The sequence below is a fragment of the Coturnix japonica genome, chromosome 2 (assembly GCF_054131305.1).
Source record: "Coturnix japonica strain WE chromosome 2, WE-NBRP24, whole genome shotgun sequence".
Taxonomy (NCBI): Eukaryota; Metazoa; Chordata; class Aves; order Galliformes; family Phasianidae; genus Coturnix; species Coturnix japonica.
In genome coordinates this window covers 119,144,792-119,165,883 of record NC_140664.1, presented here as the reverse complement: position 1 = coordinate 119,165,883, position 21,092 = coordinate 119,144,792, and the positions used below count along the sequence as shown (strand labels likewise).

The 21,092-nt window shown below is 38.6% G+C and overlaps 1 long non-coding RNA gene across 2 annotated transcripts in view; it reads right to left on the bottom strand.

The window, feature by feature from the left end:
* LOC107309067 (uncharacterized) overlaps positions 1–20,541 on the bottom strand; it is a 118,910-nt gene extending 98,369 nt beyond the window's left edge. For both annotated transcript variants that reach the window (XR_014943059.1, XR_001553061.3), the window contains exon 1: positions 20,362–20,541. This is a non-coding gene — a long non-coding RNA (uncharacterized LOC107309067). The remainder of the gene's footprint in view (positions 1–20,361) is intronic.
* Positions 20,542–21,092: the final 551 nt, after the last annotated feature.

Genomic DNA, 21,092 nt, shown 5'->3' with positions numbered 1-21,092 from the left:
ATACTTGGGCTTCTACTATAGCTCTCCTCAATTCCTTTTATTTGTAGTTCATTTTGAAGGGACAAGTTTTGTTTTGTGCACAATCCCAGAAAGGAGAAATCATTTGTTCCGACATTTATTATTATGAATGCATGTGGGATATGTCATATGACTTTTCAGGCTGCATGGAATGAAGTGAAAAAGAATTTTCAATCTTTTAATGCTCCATGCTTTTGGAAGAGGCATAAGAAAATGGTCCATGGGGATCTTATATTATTATTTGAGGGATTTTTATTTTTCAGGCCTGGTCAGGTTTTATGACTGGTGCATTTCCGAGAATGCACCTCTCAGGCAGTGGGGTTTATAATGATTTCTCCTTATGCTATTTATCTCACTTTTCCAGTTGCAGTGCATTTATCCTCACACAGACAGAAGCATGACAGGAGAGGAGAGGAGACGTCAAAGAGATTCTGCCAAACAGAGGAATATGGATTTCCCCGCTCCCCTCACCAGCTGATATTTTCAAGAAGATGCAAGGTTTTGCAATGCACAAATGCATTAGCAATGCAAAGAGAATAGGAAAGGCTCTGACATTTGTTGAAGTTCCATTAAAATAGCTCAGGTTGTGTATACAGGAGGGGAAGAATTTGGAGGCTGGCTGGCTGCCCAAAAAAGTATGCATATACAGGCTGTTGTCTATGCTTCCCCAGCAACTTCTTGTCCATCTACTGCAACTCAGAAAATAATTTGTTTTATCAGAGCTCTCATTCAAAAAGTGAAAATACAAAATAGATTATGCTTATTTGATTTTTTTAAACTCTGGACTTGCTGTCTGCTTTATGCAAAAATGTATTCCTTCTCAGATATAATACAGGACTTAAATATAAATACACACTGTGATGGCAGCAAAAGGCAGTTGAACACAGTCTACGAAACAGCCCAATGTTGATTCTTACATCTCTTCTTTTTCCAAGTCAGAAAGAGGTGAATATATTCTTAAACCACAGATCCACCCTTACAAACAGGTACAATCCTAGATAGGGAACAGAGAAAACAGTGTTTTCAACAAAAAAAAAAAATGGATGAGAAAATATTTTCTAGTGGATTTTCAGAGGTACTAAAGGATTTAGGTGCTCAAATTATATGGATTGGAATAAGTAGACTGTGCAGGCTTCTTCACAAGTCATAGCTGTAATGTCTGTAAAAGGACAATTCTGCAGCCAAATCACCTGTCATCTGGGACTATCAGATCTGAGGTTCACACCTGGTTCTGGCTGACTTTGCAAGCCACCTGCCCTCTCTGTGCCTCAAGTTTTTGGTTTTTTTTTTTTGTAAGAAGCACTAATTGGGAAAATGTTGCACAGACAAGTGCTAATAATGCGCTCATTGTGGTGTGGTAGGGACAGTTTTCTACAACTGGAAGTGCAAAGTTGGATTTTGCAAAAGACTTACTGTATACATACAGAATAAATGTTATTTATTCAGTAGAAAAAGAAATCAAGCAGGACTTACTACTTCTCTGCTAAAATGAAGAGACTCTCAGAATGTTAAATAAGACAAATATTTTGCCCTAAACAGGAAAAGAATTAGTAATGATTATCTCAAAATAGCCTAGCTCTATGAACTAACATCAAACTTCATTAAAAAGATACAGGAACATGGATGAAATGGGAATGTGTGTCATATCAGAACTGACCACCATGGAGTGAGACAGGCCACACAACACCTCCATGGTGTCACCACCACAGCTTCGAGTGAGCTCAGCATGCTAGCAAAATGCAACCAGACATAGCTTCATCTGCAGGCTAAGCTAAATAGGAACTGAGACTACAGGTCTCTTAATTTTCCTGCAGTACAAAACTTTCAGCTTCAGAAAAACAAAAGAGACCCTACATGGAGGCTAGACCAGGTGCTGACATGCACTGTGAGATATTTCCTATGCGTAATTCATAAAGGAGAGCAAGCAGACTTCTTTTCACCTTACTCTGCCCCCAACTTATGAAGTTTGGTGCTCAGTTTTTGATGTCTGGTTGGCAGACACCACTCTGTCTGCTTGGAAGAAGGAGCGAGGAGAAAGCTCTGCAGCAGCACTTCTGCTTTCCCTACTAATGACACAAAGTTCATCTCATGCCATAATGCCCTGTAGGGTTACATCTCTCCTGGTACTTCCAGTAAATATTTCCCTACATTCTCCAGAGAAAAATATGTAGAAATCTATTCAAGAGAAATGTTGCAGAAAAGTAGCCCATGGGAGCAATACATTGGAAAGCCAAGGCAAAGCAAGCACCGAAACATTTTGCAACAACTCAAGGTTTCTTAGTGCTGCTGCTCCATCCATCTCCTGCATTTGGGTCTGTTACATCCAAACACAATGGAAAGTTCTCCTAAAGTTTTTCTTGACACACTCATCACACAGCTCATGCACTCTTTCTTCTTATTTATTTTTTTCACAGTCTTCTGGACTACATTAAAATAGCTCAGTTCCACAGGGGACGTCTCTGATTACTCACTTTTAGTTTAGTTCCTAATTTGTCATCAGTGAGGAAAAGGGTTCAAACTTGAAATCTAAATCTTCTGGGACTGTTCAGATCTGGGACTTGAACTGCCTTCTTACGCAAACGATCCTGTAACCTGAGCTCTTTCCCTGGAGGAGAAGTGGGGCTGGATGAGACTGCGGCCTTATTGTTGGTAATTGCCCTCGGACTCCAGCAGTGCCAGGACAACCCAGTCCTTGGCACCAGATCTGTCAGCCATGCTGCCACCTGATGCCCTCTGAGTTCTGTCTCAATACCATGGCCCCAAACTATAGCCAAGCCAAAATGTAAACACAAGGGAAATTGTGTTGGTTTGTCCTCTGTCTACATTAACCTTAATTTTGCATATTTTTGTTTCTGCAAGGGATATAAGTCATTTCTCCAGATCCCTCTTTATGTACAGTGTGTTGTATTTCAAAGGTATGTTAAGTTTTCTTCCTGTCTCTGGTGTCTAAGTGGGATGAATCTCATCAAAGGATGTCCAAAAATGAGAATATAGTACCAGATCCACAGATACTTCTAGCTTGTGCACCAGTGAGCTGAGGGGGCAGTTCATTTGCAGTTTTCTTGTGTTTAGGCCAATTCTTGCTGGCACTAGTCCCAGCATAGATGAAAACGGTTTGTGTAGAAAGGTACAGCTGTATCTGAAAGCAAAAGAGCTGCCAGAGACATCCTATATTCTCTGGATATCAGAGGGGAAATCAGATACAGTTCTCACCCCTTTATTCCACTGAAGTTCTGCGAGTTGTAATGGAGAGCAGGCAAAAAAAATAAATAGAATCATAATGTCAAGTTACTCAAAACACAGACATAGTAATGCCATCCTCTAGGCCTAATAGACTAATGGGGAGTTGGTAAGCCCATGAGATGAGAGTAGCAGCTCTGTGTATGTTTGGAGGTCTCACACACCTCAGGGCTTCCTAGTAGACACCAGCTCCTGTGGCAGAAATACCTTTTTACCTGTCCTGCCTCCTTTAGGAAAAAGACACATTGATCTCCTCCCTGTATTTACAGCAGCTTGTACTAGCTGCATTGAAATAGACCACCTTGAGATTTGGTTCAAACACAGTAAATCTCCTGAGTTTTTTCCCCAGCTGTTATGTAGGAAAGAAAATTGTTTAAATACTGACTTCAGGGAGGCTGGAGACAAAGGCATTACTTCTTCCCAGATGTGGATTCTGCCTGACTTTGAAGTAAATCTATTTAGCCATCCTTGAAACCTCTCTATGTGTTCTGTCATTATGTTAAATCATTAATTGTCCTAGTTTCCAACATAATGTGCATTAGAGTCATTAAGACTCTCTACTCTGGAAGGTTTTTCTCTCTAGTTATTCGGTCTACTTTAAAAAGAAAAGTATCATTTGAGTCTCTGAGGTTTTCAGTATTTTCACATATCCCATGGAAATTTGCCATTTAGCCTAATGGAAGCAGAAATCAAGACTTAAAAGGTTCCCCAAGCATGCGGGAAAGCTCGCAGGTGAAAAGCCTAAAATGATGTGGTATACGGAATTGTATTAATCTCTTAGATATAAGGGAATATGCTCACTTTTCTGGGTAGTTACAGTTTAAGTTTACTTTCTGTGCTTCAAAATGTTATGCTGAGCTTTTTATGGCCAACTCCATACTGGCAGCTGATTAATGCCTGGAATAAACAGAAGCGTTCCTTTTGCAGTTGAAAGCTGTAGATAAGCACTGGGGTTTTGTTTCCTCTGGTGTGGTAGTCCTTTTCCAAAACACTCTGTCTGCTTCAATCTTGTTCAAGCCCTCCTGGCTTTAATACAGCATAGGCCACTAATAGGGATACCAAATCCCACTTAGACGGATTTCAGGGATACTGAAATAAATCTCTGTTGCCTTCCTCAACTAAGATTCAACCTCACTCCCTAAATTCACAGTTAGCACAGTATTCCAGTTTTGGCTTTGTTTTGTTTTTTTAACCAGAAGTTCTCTTACATCCCCACAAGTCTCCTGGCTGATTCACAGAAAAATACATACGAGGTCAGGAAATTTATTTCACTGCTTCAACAAGAAATTAGTAGAATTGATTAGCCACAGTATCTCAAGGTTTAGATCCCTGCTTTGCAGCAGAAATTCATAATATCCTGAAAGTTGAAATCCTGAAATATCATTTCACTGCTGTGAATAAGACCAAATCAGCTATTCGTTGCACTCAGTAAAGATACAGTATAGTGAACAGAATGATAAGCCTAGCTCACTGTTAGCACTGTAACGAAAGCAGCAAACCATGACAAGGTTAATCCCTGCCATTAAGAGTGGCTATAACACACCTTGTTGATATTAATAAGGTCTTTGAGCTTTATTTTCTAAAAGGCTTAATAAGTCATAGTGTGAAGTTGACCTAAATGCTGCTGATGCTTTTCTGTCATCGTATGGTATGCCTACTTTGCAATCGGCAGAGTAGAATGCTCTGTAGACTCTGTTTCTTAATCAGAGATTAAAGCAGCTATAATAGGTGTAGATATGGAAAACTTTATAAAATAGTGTGCTTCTTACTGAATCTTAAAGCATCATTCAAAACCTGTTCTGAGACCCAGAGTCTGCAGGACCTGCAATTGTGATTCTAGTCCCTGCACTGCTTCTTTAGTGTGTCTGAATGGCTTTCATTTCTCCATTATAACAATGAAATATTGAAATCTAGCAAGATCAAAAAAGCCTAACATAACAAAATAAGTGTTTCATCTGTGGCCCAAGAAGTGGACACTATCTCAACTCTTACCAAACAACGAATGTGGATTTATTTATTTTTTAAGTCGAAAATGTAAAGATAATAAGGCAAATATTTCCTAGAAAATTACACATTCGGTGTTATTTGAGGCTGGGGGAAGGGAGGTTGCTGACTCTTCCCTGAAATCTCATTGTGGGTCTTCACTGCTCAAAACTGTTCACCAAGCAACTCGTGAAACCAGTCTGCAAATTGATCACAAGCAATCCATTGCATGAGCCAAGAAACTTGAACACTCTTGACTGGTTATAATTGGTTGCATCAGACACATTATATTCCAGAATTTTGGTTTTGTTTGTGGTTTTTGTTGCTGTTTCCGTTTCTTTTTTTTCTGCAGTTAAACTACTCAAATAGGTATTCCCATCCACTAACTTTAGGATACAGAGTAAAGTTATTCTTGATCTACACAGCGGCCCCCTGACATATGATACAAATGAGCAAAGCATCCAGGAAAACACTGAGAAACCAAGATATTGTTCTTGATTCCAAATAGCCACCACTACAATACTTTAAGAAATGCAGTAAAAGTTACGGGTAAGTAACAAGGAGAACAGCAAGGCAGTGATCATATTCTATTGCATCTCCTTGCTGTATTCTTATCCTGGCTCAACCAAAATCTCTTCCATTTGTTTTTTCCATACCTGTCAAACTGTGGAGCTACGCTGTGTTTTATGTATTGTTTCACGGAGTAGAGTTCAACCTGCAGCTATGCAAATATTAAACTTACAGCCCATTAACACTCATGAGTATTTTCTGCAAAGGACACAAAAAGGAAGATGACAACAACTGAGAAGAAATCTTTCCTGTTCATTAGTTTAGTATGTTTTTGTTTTTTTTAAGTAAGAAACTTTCTTGGGTGAAGAAAGTAGAAAAGCTTAAACTTCTTGGTTGGCACATCAAAAGTAAAGCTGATACAGAAAGGTGACTAGATGACCTCAGGTAGGCTAGCGTTATCTCACCTGTATACTTGCATGCTCTTGCTTTCTGTTCTCACCAGCAGAAATTGAAAAGCTCATTTCTACAATTTTTTTTGGTGTCTGTCTCATTGGTCCTGTTCTAAGGTAAGCAGGTAATAATTATTCTGTGGGATAGGAAAGATAAGTGGCTGTGAATATCACTTTTAAACAATTTCTAAAGGTTATATGCTAGTCCTTGGGTCTGAGGGAGCCCAGTTCAGACCCATCTCAAAGTGCCATTAGCACACAAGCCAAAAAAGCAAATTTCTTGGTATACACGAAGACAAAATCAAGGAACACGTATAACAAAGGGAAAATGACAGCTTCACTGCCCTTTTCTCCACTGGTGTGTTGCTAGAAGTCTTTGATTCTATGTATTTGAAAAAATCAAGTGCAAAATGTCACAGATTTTTGCTGAAATATTTATGAATGTGAAAACGTAATGATAAGGTTTAGGATGCTGTTATCATCATGAGTAATGCTATGTACGTGACCTCTCAGCACAGCTTACTAAGTGCCACTGGAATTTCTGCTCAAAAATTATTCATCCTGGCAGAAGGTCATGCCATCTCACTGGGTTAAGTCACAAATTTCCCAGAGAGCATATGAGCACGTGTTTGCATTTAAGGAAACAACCCACTCCCAAAAGTTAATGATGGAGGTTGTTACAAGGTCTAAGCAAAGCAATTATTTTAAACTACAAGCCAACAAAACATTCCCTTTGTTTGTTTTTCTCCAGGTTGTCCTTGACTTTCAGAGTTGGAAGACAGCTGCAGGCAGGAGAGCAGCCAAGCTTGCCAGGGAGGAGTTCGAATTAGTCTCAGCCCCTCTGAATAGTTCAGGGAGGCTCATGTACAGCCCTCCCAAGGCTTCACTGGGGAATAAGGCATCCATATATACACATTTTTTAATTTGCCCCAGAGTTCACCTCCTAAATCAAAGGCAACTCCTAGTGGAAAACAAGAAGGAAATGAGACAAAGGGAAAGATAAGGTTATATAGGAAACTTTGGAGGCAACAACATGAGCAGCCAGTAACTGGGACCACATCTGCCTGACGGAAATCCAGCAAGTAAGATTTACCTTTCCTAGGCAGAGTCCAAGAACAAAGGGAAAACTCAAATACTTGGATATAGAAAGGAACTAGGAACATGGATTTTCAATGTGCCCACAGGCACCCAGAAAGGAGAGAAGGCTACTTCCTATAACCAGAAAAGGGAGCAAGTGGGAAGAGAGAATCATTCAAGTATGTGGGAAAAAGCCAGACTGGTGAGCATCATGAGTTTTGTGAACCCTTTGCTGTGCGTAGAAGTAATGCTCTGTCGGAAATTAACTGTTTTATTTTCAGAGATACTTTATGTAGATAACTGCTGGTGTCATCATACTTATTCACTCAATAAAAATGTGTGTATGATCCCAAAAATCCACCATAAGAAGAGTGAAACCAAGCAGAATCGCTCTAGGTGAAATGCAGACTTGCTTCAGTGTCCTGGCAGGTGAATGGATGCACCACATGGGCTCCTGCTCCTCTTCCAGCCTCTGCATCACACAAAACAGTGTTCATGGGCAGCTTGAAACCCCTGTCTCCCAGTCTGTGTGTGGGTTCTGACTGTTTCTGAAAGGAACTGCTAGCTCAGCTCTGGCAATGAATGTATGCTGTTTGTTTGCATCACATAACGCTCCTGGTACTGGATCTCACCCCACTGCCAGCCTTGCTAGAGAGGAGGATGATGGACAGGGCAGATCTCCAGGCTGTGCCACTCCACAAAGTTCTCTCTCAGACTTGGTGTAGAGAGACAGAAGTCCAGAAAAGGGAGGGAAATGGGTGGGAAAGAGAATCCTGGAAGAAGCACACAAAAAAAAAAAAAAAAAGAAAAAGAAAAGAAAAACAAAAACAAAAAGGAAAAAAAAAAGAGGGAAGAGAGGAGTGATGAGGAGAGCAGGGAAAAGGAAAAAAAAGCATTCCACCTTCACATTGCAGTCCTCTTCTTTATCTCCCACCTGTTCCATTTCAAGCATTGCAATTTCTGCAATACAGAATAGCCAATATAATCTCCTCGTTCCTTTGCAGCCTCAAGCATAATACCTGAGACCTTTTTTTTTTTTTTTGGTCATCGAAGAACAACTGAAAATGTGAACCAGACTAAAAAAATGAGTAGTGTAGGACTGGTATTTTGATGCAATAATCTTGGAAAATGCCTAAGGTTTCACCCTGCCTCTTCCCACTGACCCTGAGTATAATTTGACCGTCTGGCAAGAAAACCTTTTGTAATAACTCATAATCTTTTTTTTCTTCAGCAGATTTCTGATACGCATAGAAATTAACTGTTTGATGTGGAAGTAGCCTACGCTGGGAGCACCTAGGTAACATACAGAGTGATATGTATGCACACATGCAGAATGCAGTGCTGACATTGGATTGTTCAATTTGAATATAATAGTTCAGTGATTCTCACTGCTTCACTTCAAAATAGGTTGACTAAGTAGTCAGAAGTCTAATTTTAGCCATTTTGATATAAATCTAGCTAACTTTGATATGCTGTATATAGTTACTCCAAATATGAAGGTAGATAGCAAGTGGGGAATTTCTGCAAGATTTCACCCAAGGGTATATATGGCCTACACAAAAATCATGTAATCTAAAACGCTGACTGTAACATTAAGTAACAATAACCATAAAAGAGATTTTTTATTCATTTCTATGATCTCTGAATTCAAAATGACAGTTGGTTTATCTCAGATTTTGTGTTCTCTTACCAGAACGGATATCATTCTTAACTTTCAACAAATTAAAAAGTTTACTCCTATGAAGTTATTTCCTACTGGTTTAATGAATTTGGGAGCATTCACAGATGGTGTTTATTAGCAGACTCCCAAAATATGTATTACTAATATATAAAATGCTATTAATTGCACCCCCTCAAAATTGCAATTGAAAAAAAATTATTTTTCAATGGTGTAAAAATGGAACAGCTACACATCCTCATTAATATGAAATGAATCTTTCCCCAGCAAACTGAGCAGAGATTTAAACAATGAGATATGTCCTGTTTCAGTGTAAACTGGTCAGAAGAAAAAAGATAAAGTTGTGCTCTTTATTCTAATACAGCAATTTTGGTCATGTAAAATCCACTCCATTTGGCAAAAATGGTGTCAGGGAAATGGTCCTGACAAAAGCTAACACTGTATGAGCTGATGCAAAGTAAATGTAGTAAAGATATTGCTGTGTATTCCTTAAACAAAACAAACCACATCTCAGAAGCAAAGAGATTTACTACAAACTTACTGAAAGATTTGTAGCTGTAAACTGATAGGACAGAATTCTCTGAGTGCTGTGTGCCTGAGGGAGGTTTTGTTGACTTGAGTAGATTTACTCCCAACTGGTACCACCTAAGTGAAAGAATCAAGACCTGTTTGTAGACCTTCTGCTGGTTAACTGCAAACCTCAGGGAAAATTGTATGATGGCATTCTTCATATTTCCTCCCCCCTAAGATGTTGATCAAATGCACTGGAAGATACTTCATCTTATTTGCATATTTTCCTATCATTTTATGCAAGACACTGGGAAAAAGTCACATAAAGTGTCTCTGTGCCTGGATAATAAACATGAACTATTTTTTAAGGTGTGCTCAAGGACAGTTCTGCTCATTTCAGACTTCCTTTGGTGGTTCAGGATTTGCAGTATTTTCAGCCACAATTGTTATGCAGGACACCAACAGCTATTGAAAATTTCATAACATTTGTCCTTGAAACACACAAGAGAGTAGCAGCATAAGTTTGATAACTTTGTTTTAAACTATATTAATGATGCAGATTTTTTTTGTTTTTTTTTTTGTTTTTGTTTTAAAGTGTAATTCATTTCTGACTTATTTGTGGTGACTTGCAGATTGGTTAATTACTGCTTGGAGGCAAAAATTGCAGCACAGAGGTCATTAAAAACAGAAAGATTTAGGGAGTGCAAAAAAAGTCAGTTTTTTAGGACTGGTTAATTTGTCCAGAAGGGGATACATTTTTATAGCATGCATAAAGCAGAAATATTTATCTTGAAGCAAAACCACAGTATTTTCCTTTCTGTTTTTAGAACCAACCATTTGGTTGTTCTGCAGTATTGTTAGACAGATATTTCTTTGTTACTAGCTTTTATTGCAAGACTTTCTCTGCTATTAAATTTGGAAATATTCAGGTTATTCCTCATCTGTCCCCAGAACCCCACTGGTTATATATGAAGAAAACATCACTCCATCTCAATGAAAAAAAAGAAAATCCTAAATAATTTTATTGGTTTAATTACATTCATTCGCATATTGTTTACAAATTGTTCTTATTACGTTAACTTCATATTCCTTCTATATTGCCTCAGATTTGATGCTATGCTAATTTAGGACATGCTGCTTGACCACCTCCTGTTTCTCCTGGGTTTTATTGAAAGCTTTATTGAAAGTAGGAAGACCAGCAGTTTGTGAGATGCAGCCCAAAAAACGTAAGATAGGTCTTAAGGTGAGCAGCCCATCACAAACCAAGCAAACAAAGTCTATCTGAGAGGTCTGATTAGGGAGAGGATTTGCTTTTTGCCATCAGAAGCTGAGATACCGCACATCTGAAATCTGGCAAAATACAGAGATAGCAAGGAGCACGCTGTTACAGCTTAGTTAATGGACACCAAGGAAAAAGTAATGTCTAAAATGCATTGGAACCCAAGCAGCTTATTTTTTTTAATGGCAAACACAAAGACCTGTTTTTCTGGGAGAAAAAGAGAGGTGTTGAATTTTGAGAATTTAACATGAAAAATGTGTGTTCCTGGTTTAAGTGCTCAGACTCTCACCCAGAAAAAGAAACTTGTAATGGATATATATCACTGCAGCTGAACTGTATGCAATTAAGAAGGTCTAACATTTTTCTTCCCTGCACACATAAGGCACTTTTCTCCATCCTTTTCTGCTTAATCCCAAGTTTAAATCAAGATAGCTTGTAATGGCAGAGAGCCCTAGTCTTGTCCCAGAGCACTTATTTGTCTGTAAGGACCCCACCAGACCCCCATGCCCTTCATTGTGCTGGGCCATAATCTGGCAAGTTGAACCTAAAACGAAGCCATTAGAGATTTACCATAGGACCTGGCTTCTTGATGTCTTGAAGTAGTAAACTTTTATTAACTTCATGAATTTGAGTTCAGGTCTTTATGAAGAACTGCATTCTAAAAGTCTCTGAAGTAGATTTTACTTTGATTAATGCTTACCACTCCTCAAAAAAACAAATACGCATTTATACACTCACACTTTCTACATTGCTAGGAGCTTTACCACTGCTGGCACAGGCTCCTCAGTCACCTGCCTGTGTCCCATGTGTGTACTGAACAAGTTGTACATATTATGATTTCTTATTCTGGTAAACATTCTTTTCTCTAAAATATTCCATATGTATCTTTTTATGGATATTTTAATGTGTCAGGAATGGTCAAAGAAGGTCACATCAAATGTCCATTAACTCATTATCATCTGACTGTGGCTAAAAGTTGATGCTTAGGGTAAAATAGAATAAAGACAGCAAAGAATATTACTTTCCTAGTACATGCTGTTTCCTGGTTTAACCAGATAGGTGGGTCAGCAACACACAGTCATTCATTCACTCTCCCCTTCCCAGTGGGATGAGAGAGAATAAATTGAAAAAATAAATAAATAAATAAATAAAATGGAACTCATGAGTTGAGATATAACTATTTACTAAGATAAAAGGATAATAAAGGATAAAGAGGATAAAGGTAAAAGGATAATAATTATGACTATATATATAGTCATATATATATATATATATATGAGTGTACGTGACAAGTGATGCACAAGCAATTGTTCACCACTCCCTAACCAATGCCCAGCTCTTTCCCTGAGCAGCAAAAAAGAATAAGAACTTTTACTCTTTCCAAAACTCTCCTTGCACATGGTGTCATGTGGTATGAAATAACTCTCTGGCCAGTTTAAGTCAGCTATCCTAGTTCTGTTCTCTCCCTGCTACTTGGGCCCTTCACTGAGAATGGCCTTGGATCTGTACAACACTGCTACATAGCAACTATAATCACCACTGTGTTACCAACATTGTTTCTCTTCTAGAACCAAAACAGCATCATACCAAACACGCTGAAGAAAACAATTCTGTCTCAGCTGAGGAACTCAGCAAAATTCAGGAAACGTAGGGTCTTTAATATCTCCAGGGAAGGAGACTCCACAACCCCCCTGGGCAGCCTGTTCCGATTCTCCGTCACTTTCACCTTATCCTTGTTCTTTCATTCAGTCTCCCTAATATTTTGATTCTATTTCCACACTTCATTCAAACATGCAATTTTAATCAAATTATTTTTCTCTTTTCAGTGTTAACACCTCTTTCTGGTCATCAGGAAAAAATTATTACCAAATATAGCTCATACCAAATATAGTTCAGTTTTTCTGATGTACATGAGTTACTACGTTACTCTTCATATACACATCTTAGAGGAATTAACATACACATCTGAATTCTTCTTTCTTCCCTTTTCCCATCCTTACAACTGCATTTCTTCTCCTTCTTTCCCATGCAACTCTGAGGGGACCAGCTCCATCATTAACACGCAACATTAGGAAGGTTGCATATGGAAGCAAGAGACTGCAGAGCACTGACATGGTGTATAACATATGAGTACAAGTGTGGCCTCAAGAACCCAGCACACAGCTCAGCAGATGTCTTCACACTAAGGTCCAAAAAACACAGCCTCGTGTATTTTGTTTCCTTGGAGTGTAGTGTACATCTATGCAAAAATGATGATTTTTGTTTATCAAATGTAGAAAGAACAGAGACACTCTAAAGAACAACACATATGCCTGTAAATCCTTCAGGAACTAGAGTCCCTACTGGGGGTCTGGCAGAAGCTTTTAAACAACATTATTGTTGAAATAATTTCATAGGCCTGTGTGCCCACCCTCATGACTTTATCAAGAACCTCCCTGTAGCTGACAAGACCTTCTTTTCTAGCATTTGGAGATTATATGATAATTTCCACATTCATTGAAAATGAAAGAATCTCATAATTCACAATGAAGATCTTGAAACTGGAAATAAATACAAGCAGCAAATAAAAATAGCACTTTAAAATATATATATATAATTTTGAAGTCCATCTCACCAGAGCCTGAAGGCTTCCCTTATGATATCAGGCTGATGACTATTGAAAGCATTTAAGGCTTAGCTGTGAGGCAGGCTCGGCCCTCTCTAAGTTAATACAGAGCTGGGATTTAGGATCTTGGCTCCTGGTATGACTAATCTATGAGCCACTAAGGAAATAAAAGAAATGTAATAGGGAAGTACTGCTTGGAAAGCAAGACATCTAGCACATAATGAGGCAGAGCCAAAAGGAACAACCTGGGTCTGATGGATGAGCCCCCAGCAGCAGAAGTGATATCAGTATCTTGGTTCCAGTACACCTGGCTGTGGTTCTCACCAGCTATAAATCGCTCCAGGATTCTTCAAGATAAAGAGAGTTCCCTGAACACCAGTTATCATTAATGTGCCATGCAGATCTGTTTTCACAGCAGGATGCCCTGATGCCCACAGCAAGTGCTGCTTGAAACAGTGCTCAGTCAAACCACCTGCCAATGTAATGCCACTGATCAGCCAAAAGTCAGGGCTGAAAATGTTTCTATACCTCAAAATTAGTTTCTTTTCAGTTTAAATTGGACCCATCAGATTAGTTTTTGAAATCTATAGTAATGGTTTGAAAGGCACCTCACAAGAAATGAAAGTGGCCAGACAACTCTGGCACTTTGCACACTGTCCCCACATCTTTATTTGCAATGCAAGACAAAATATCAAACCTTTATGAAAGGTAACAAATTTTTACACTGGTAAGAATCTCTTATGTAAGAAAGAAAACATATCCACTCTTCCCAGACTTACAACCTTAACGACTTTTCTGAAAAAGCATATCTCAGAACAACTCTCTCCATTTCATTAAGTGGAGATTTAATCAGGCTGAGGCAGGAGGAGACCAAGGCACAGGAAAGCTCTTCACAAAGGAGATAGGTAAAATTTCATCCTTCCCATTAGCCATTTTGAAGTAGAGGGGAGGTGACTGGCTTTTACCTTTCCTTTGGTAATTTAAGTATTTGCACTGGAGTGTCTTGGATTTACCTCTTGTTTTCCTTCAGAAATAGCTCTGTCTCAAGGATGTTTCTTTGGGGGATCAGGAAAGAAATTTTTCCAGCTGGGACTAAACAGTCCCTCAGCTCATCCCATCTTCATCTCAGCAGTAAATTTCAAAGCATAGCTCTCCCTTTAAAACAGCTTTCAGGAGCATTTAGCCCAGCACAGTTTGCAGTCAGCATCTGAGGAGAAGCAACAGCAGAAGTCCAGGAGTGCATCAGCCCCATCATGAGGCTGGGTTTTACACATTTTGTCCTGTTTGCATTACCACATTGGTGGAAGCTCAGGCATTTTGTGTCCAGAAGCAACACAGAAAAGAGCTGGTACATCAAAATAAACTTACAGCTTACATTGCCTTCAATTGCCTACATGTTTGGATCAATGGCTTACTGCTCAATCCATTTATAATGTGTTGCTGAAAACTGCACTTACATTTTCCCTGGTTTGGAATTGCAGCTACATATATACAGCTTACGAGTCAGTACTTTTCTCTACAGATTTCAAAACACTTTACAAAGCAGAGACATTTATGGGAAGAAGAAACTGAACACAAGGTAGAATTAAAACATGTGCACATCCAACTACAGGTAGAGCATCCCAGAAGCCATGACTCCTCATCCATTTCTGAGACACTTAAATACCCTGTGTGTCCTTGGCCAGTCCAAAAACTAGCAGTTTCTGTTTAATGAGTGGCAGACTTATTGTTGATCACCAAATAATTTAAATAATTTTTAAATAATAGAATAGAAATTAAATGAATGTGTTACCTTGGTTTTGGCTTATTCACTGGACTCATCACCTAGGATCATACCCACTGATGAATTTACATAAAGTGGCACAGACAACTAATTGGGGTGAGATTCCCCTCTCCAGTGATTACTGAAGAAATTAGACGCTATCAGGGCACCATATGTGGACAACACGGAGGAGCTGTGCCTGCTAGGACAAGGCAGATCCCTTCCAGACCAGATACATTTCTTTAAGAAGGTGGGAGGTGACTTTACCTCTCTGTCTGAGAGGCTGTGCCAGTTAGGGGAAGATTTATTTTCCAGTATAAGCTGTACCGGTCTCTCCATGACTCTGCAGCTGGTTGCCTTGCTCTTGGTCCATTGCTTGGGCTCACCTTGGGAAAAAGGTTTGTGTTCCAGGGAATACTGAATAAACATTCAACAGTGGGGCCCTATCATTCACCATCACTGTGAATAATCATAGAATGTAGCCAGGACACAAACCCTGAGCAGGATCATCTAATTATCTTGTGAGTATTCATAAGCTGGCACAAGAGCTAAATTTGCAAGCTGTTCCTATAACCACAGCCACAGCTCTATCACCCAGTCTTATTGAAGATCTGATTTCATTTCCAAAGGTTCCCAGGGCTCAGATTCTCAACCTACCTACCTCCTACTATATATATGTTTACAAGTATTTCTTCCTTATCCATTTATTCAAAGCTGAAGCTCAGAACGCAAAGGTTATTCACTTCCAAAACCTTCTCTACATGGAAAGGCCTACAGTGTCTCTGATGATGAATAGCACCATGCTGGCATGCAAATTTGCTAAATGTAACCAAGGAAACAGAGTCCTTACTAATACCATACACTTCTTACAGCATTTGCTGGAAGCAGAATAGCATCCCTGGTATCGGTATGCTGTCACCAACCTTTGAGAATGCAATGTAAAAATAATTGCTTACAGATAATGAGGAATAGGATGAAAATGTGTTGTACGTAAACATAAGCAGAAGATCCTCTCAATAAGTGGGCTGATTTGATCAGGAAGGCTAGTGGAGCAGAAAAGCAGTTTTGATTTCCAGAGAAAAAGCAGTGTACATACCCAGGAAGTACAGCACTGTTCAGGCTATCTTGGCACAGAACTGTTGTTAACAGGCACTCAACAATGAGAATGGGTTTATCGTGACATGGGTTAGACCACACAGGAACAACCATAGTACACTTGAACAGTTATGGCAAAATTAACTAGTAGGCCTGAGGCTGCCCTGGTGTGCCAGTCCCCATGCTATACAAAGTGGAGTGCTTACTAAAGGTGTTTCTGGGACATGAACTGGGAACATGATTTGTGGCGGAACTTGAAAATAGATGAAGTTTAAGCCTGGGTGTGGGTGATGCTCATGGGCCCTATGGATGCAGCATACCTGTCCTGTGGTACTGTTCCTCATGTCTTCTACTTTGCCCACCCCAGTACCAGGCCATGCTCAGTAGTCCTCTTCCAACTTAACTAACTCCAGCAAAGACAGATCAGCACAGAAGGGCAGTGGGAGTGCACTGACCCATGAGAAGAGAATAATTATTTCCTTTTTGGGAAATCTATACAACAAACGTGATGTAAGTGTGTGCTGACGAATGGATCAACACACAGTTCTTGTGTGGTATCAGCACAGTGGGAAGGGGGCTGTGGTGGAACCAGCAAACTTGGAGGAGGGGATCTCAGTCATCTGTGTGTTGCAGACTTTTGGGATAGTTAGATGAGCCATAATTTAATCAGAAGAACTAATCATTTAAAAAAAAATAATCATCATCAGGCAGGTGATCAGGCGGTAGAACAGGCTGACCACGGAGGTGGTTGAGTAACTATCATCCCTGGAGGTGTTCAAGAAACATTCAGATGTTGTAGTGAGGGACATGGTTTAGCAGGAAATATTGGTGATAGGGGGGTGTTTGGACTGGATGATCTTGGAGGTCTTTTCCAACCTTGGTGATTTTATGATTACATGATCTTATTTCCTTCTCTCTACCCCAGCATTCATTTCCTATCCCTCTGGTTTCTTTCTTAGATTTGAAGCCCAGGGCTTCACTGTGCTAATCCTAAACACAAATGATCAAAAAAAAAGTCTCAGACAGAAAACTTGTAGCTTTTTCCTGCTTATTTGATAGACTGTAATATAAAGAATCTATGACTATATCTATGAACAGTTTATGAATAAGTGAAGGAACAAAGATATCACGAGATAATGAATGGAAACATTTTAGCTTCTACAAGTGAACTGCAAAAATATTTGGCAGTCCAGTACGTTTTGCGGAGAATGCAAAACACAGACATCCACCCAAGGCTTCTGGACATTTATCTAAAGCATCCCAGAATGCTAATGGTAGGAAATGTCCAGGAAAAAAAAAAAAAAATTAAAAAAAAAATGTCTTTGTATGGTTTCCAGTATTTTCTAACATCCTTTAGAGCAACAGTGCCCAAAACATACCTGTGGTATTTTTGGTAATTCCACGTTTGCTGCCACAGATTCCACAAAGTGCCAACATGTGCAAAAATGTAAAATTAAACACCATTCCTAACCTCAAAAAAGCTTCATATTTGAATCATTTATGATTCAGGGAAGGGCTCAAGTTAATTGGTAGTTTCTGTGAAGTGTCTTGCTCATCTTTACTTGTGATTCCTCCACAGCTTTTGTAACAACCCCAATGCACTTTGTACAAGCTGGACTTACTGCAATGGTATTTTTCACTGTTTAGAAACAATAAAGTAAAACAAAATAAAATAAAACAAAATAAGTCAAGTGATTTTCAAATAGCAGGCAGGTAGACACTTCAGCAGGTTAAAGAGACAAAGACTATTTAGTTAATAAAATTATGGCAGGTGAATATAACAGTGTATGATACAGGAAAGTAAGATGGGCTCTCCTATTTTCCTATTTCTTTTTTCTCCTAGATTACATTCAGCCAAGATCAAAATGTAACCAAAGAAATCTTAAAAGACAAAACAGTAAAAACTGATAAAAGCAAATACTTTTTATAATAGTATTTTTCACATCTATAACTTCTTTCTTTGACTAATTTCAGGTCACACTAATGAAGTAAGACCTCAGATTTACACTTGATACGACTGAATCAGAAGTAGGTGATATGGAAAGATCATAAAGAATGTTTGTGCTGTAGTTGAGAGAAGAACCTATTTTATTTTCACAGCCTCTAGATAATTTAGAATTGAACTATGGAGTTGTCACAGAGCATTGATAAAATAAATGATACAGGACATTTGTGTGTGCAGTAAGATTTTTATATAAACAGTAAATTAGAAGGTAAACTCAATATATACTTTTGTGCTAGCACGTACATGATTTTAATATATCATTTGCTATATCGTAGCAAGAGAGCTAGGAAATCCCCTAAGGAATCAGACCCAGAGAATGAATCCTATGGAATTAAATACTTCATAATAGTGTCCATAAATACAAGCTGTGTGACTCATTCACAAAAAAAAAAAAACACCAACCCACACGCTGAATTATCAGTAAATTCCCAGCATACAAAGACACGGTGAAAGAGCAAGGCTGGAAAAGATGCAGAATATCTCAGTTGTTTCCTTTTTCCCAGATGCTAAAAGAGAAGATTGTTTTCTTGTGGAAGCAAAAATTCTGTCTGGAAAAAATTTAAGCTTTGGTGACACAACATATGTTTCAAGCACAATTTAGTACCGGTACTGTCCTTACTGGTAAAGAAGCTACTAAGGAATAAATTAAAGTGTGTAATTAATGTTACAACATTACATTAACACATAAATAATTTCTCCGGCAGGTCATACAATTCACATGCATATTTTATTAAACTGTAAGAAATAATTTTCTGTGTGACCCTGATCTTCCTGCGCTCTTTGAAGTTTGAAAGCCAGCAGTATAGCCTATAAGTTTAAAGAAATTTAGAAAGAATTGTGAAGTTAAAAGGTACTTTTGATGTTTGTTCTTTCTCTTCTATCACAAGGGCATTCAATTCAGAAGAAGTAGAAAACATTAATGCCTAAGAAATTTCCATGGCAATCATGCTCATTTAACTCTTTCTAATCACTAAATATAAAAGGCTGGAGAGAGCTATTCATTGAGCAGAGGCACAAAGATAGCACTAGGAATTTCCTGTTTCATTATCCACAAAGTCTTCTCTCACTGTCCCTCCACAAATTGCAAGGAGTTACCTTTTGCACTGAAAATAGTTGTCCTCAGCTGCCAAACAACAGGGCAGCTTTTCACGTGGCCGTGGCTGAATTCAGAGAACATCCCTTTGCCTCAGAAGTATTACTTACATAAGTGTGAGATTACCAGGTAGCCCAGGCTCCTTTGTCCAAACATCCCCACCATCCAAATTGTTGCATCCAGCAATGCACTGGGCTGCAGTGGACACATCTCTGTGGTGTAATGGTGGCATGCAGTGGACAGGAAGAATTTTAATTTCTTTCATTCAAAGTAACTTGAAAGTTATGAGGCAAGGATGACTGGGATATGAATATCATGCCTTTACCTCACTTGTTCTCATCACTCATAAGTTTCACAGGAGCTGAGTCTGTTTTCTGGCACATAACTGAGGGAAAAGTACAGTGCAATTAAGTGGTAATTGAAGTTAATGGTAATTTCCCAAAGGAAAGACTTTCATTTTACAATGGCTAAGTCCATGTCCACTCACAACAAATCTGACCAGTAGCACCAGTCTAACATAGAGTAAATACCTCAGGGGAAATATTTCATCCTCTAGTGCGGCAAAGCCAAAGCCTTGAAAATAGCATTTGATTCGATTTTTTTGGTAGTTATTCTTGGAAGTATTCTCAGTTTTGAGTTCAGAAGACAAATACAAGTAGTGAACATAAATGTTTCAAGGGAGGACTTCAGATAGCAAAAAGTTAGAAGAAGGAATTTAAAATATCTTAGCAAAAGTTATAAGCCCAGCTCTACTGTATCCCCTGAGCACAAGCATTTCAAGCAGTCCCACCCACCTTGTACAGTTAAGTGCAATTCCCTTTAACACTGAAGAGTAAGAATTTATAGGGGTCATGGGTTATCCTTCTCAACACTGAACTCTATCTAGTACCTACAGTAAGCAAGAAACACAGCCACAGGCACTGGAAATAATCCCTATATATATAGCATGAGATTGTGAAATGCACATTTAAATCAATTACTCGTAATAATAATTTCATAAAGCAGATTTCTCAGAAGTATTGATTTAAATTCCTGCTGAACTGTTAAATGAAATTACCTGGCCACCAAAGATGAGGCTTCAAGTCTCCCAGTTGGTGCAACAGTCTCTGTTTGCCAGCTGTATTGTAATAACTGAAAAGTTAACATCTCTGACTTTATAATTATTTGAATTTTAATGAACGAGGTGAATGAAATCTTTCTGCTTAGCTGCTTACACCGTGAACCAGCTTGCATTCCTGAAAGATAAGAAATAGATTATGCTTATTCAACAGCTTTCCTGTGTGGAGACAGAGGGAGGAAAAGAAGCCAGGTTTCTTTGGAATTTAAACTCATTATTTTTTAAAAAAAAAAAAAAAAAAAAAAAAAGGATAATGGTAATTACTGAATATGAGTTGTTGAATTAATTAGTGACTTTGCAAACATATCCAAAATGAGAACATGGCTCTTTTACCATGTCCAGAAACTGTGTGCTTTGTTAAAGGGTGGCCTGCCTGGATGTTCCAGCACATGTGTGTATATATTCATCGGCACGTAATTCCCTTGTAATCACACTGCTCCAAAAACACAGTTGAAAGAGCATGAAAGAACACATAATTTCCGCCAGCTTTCATTCTTTTCTCCTTGTTGCCGAAGGTTTTATCACCCTCACTGGTATCTACATTTCACACAAAAAATACTGAACATCTTTTAAGTCTCCCATTTCCCTCAGAATGAAAGGAATAGTGGTGTGTTGATACAATTTGCCAATAACACTAGCAAAATAAATAGGAGATAAGTGAATTGTGAAGT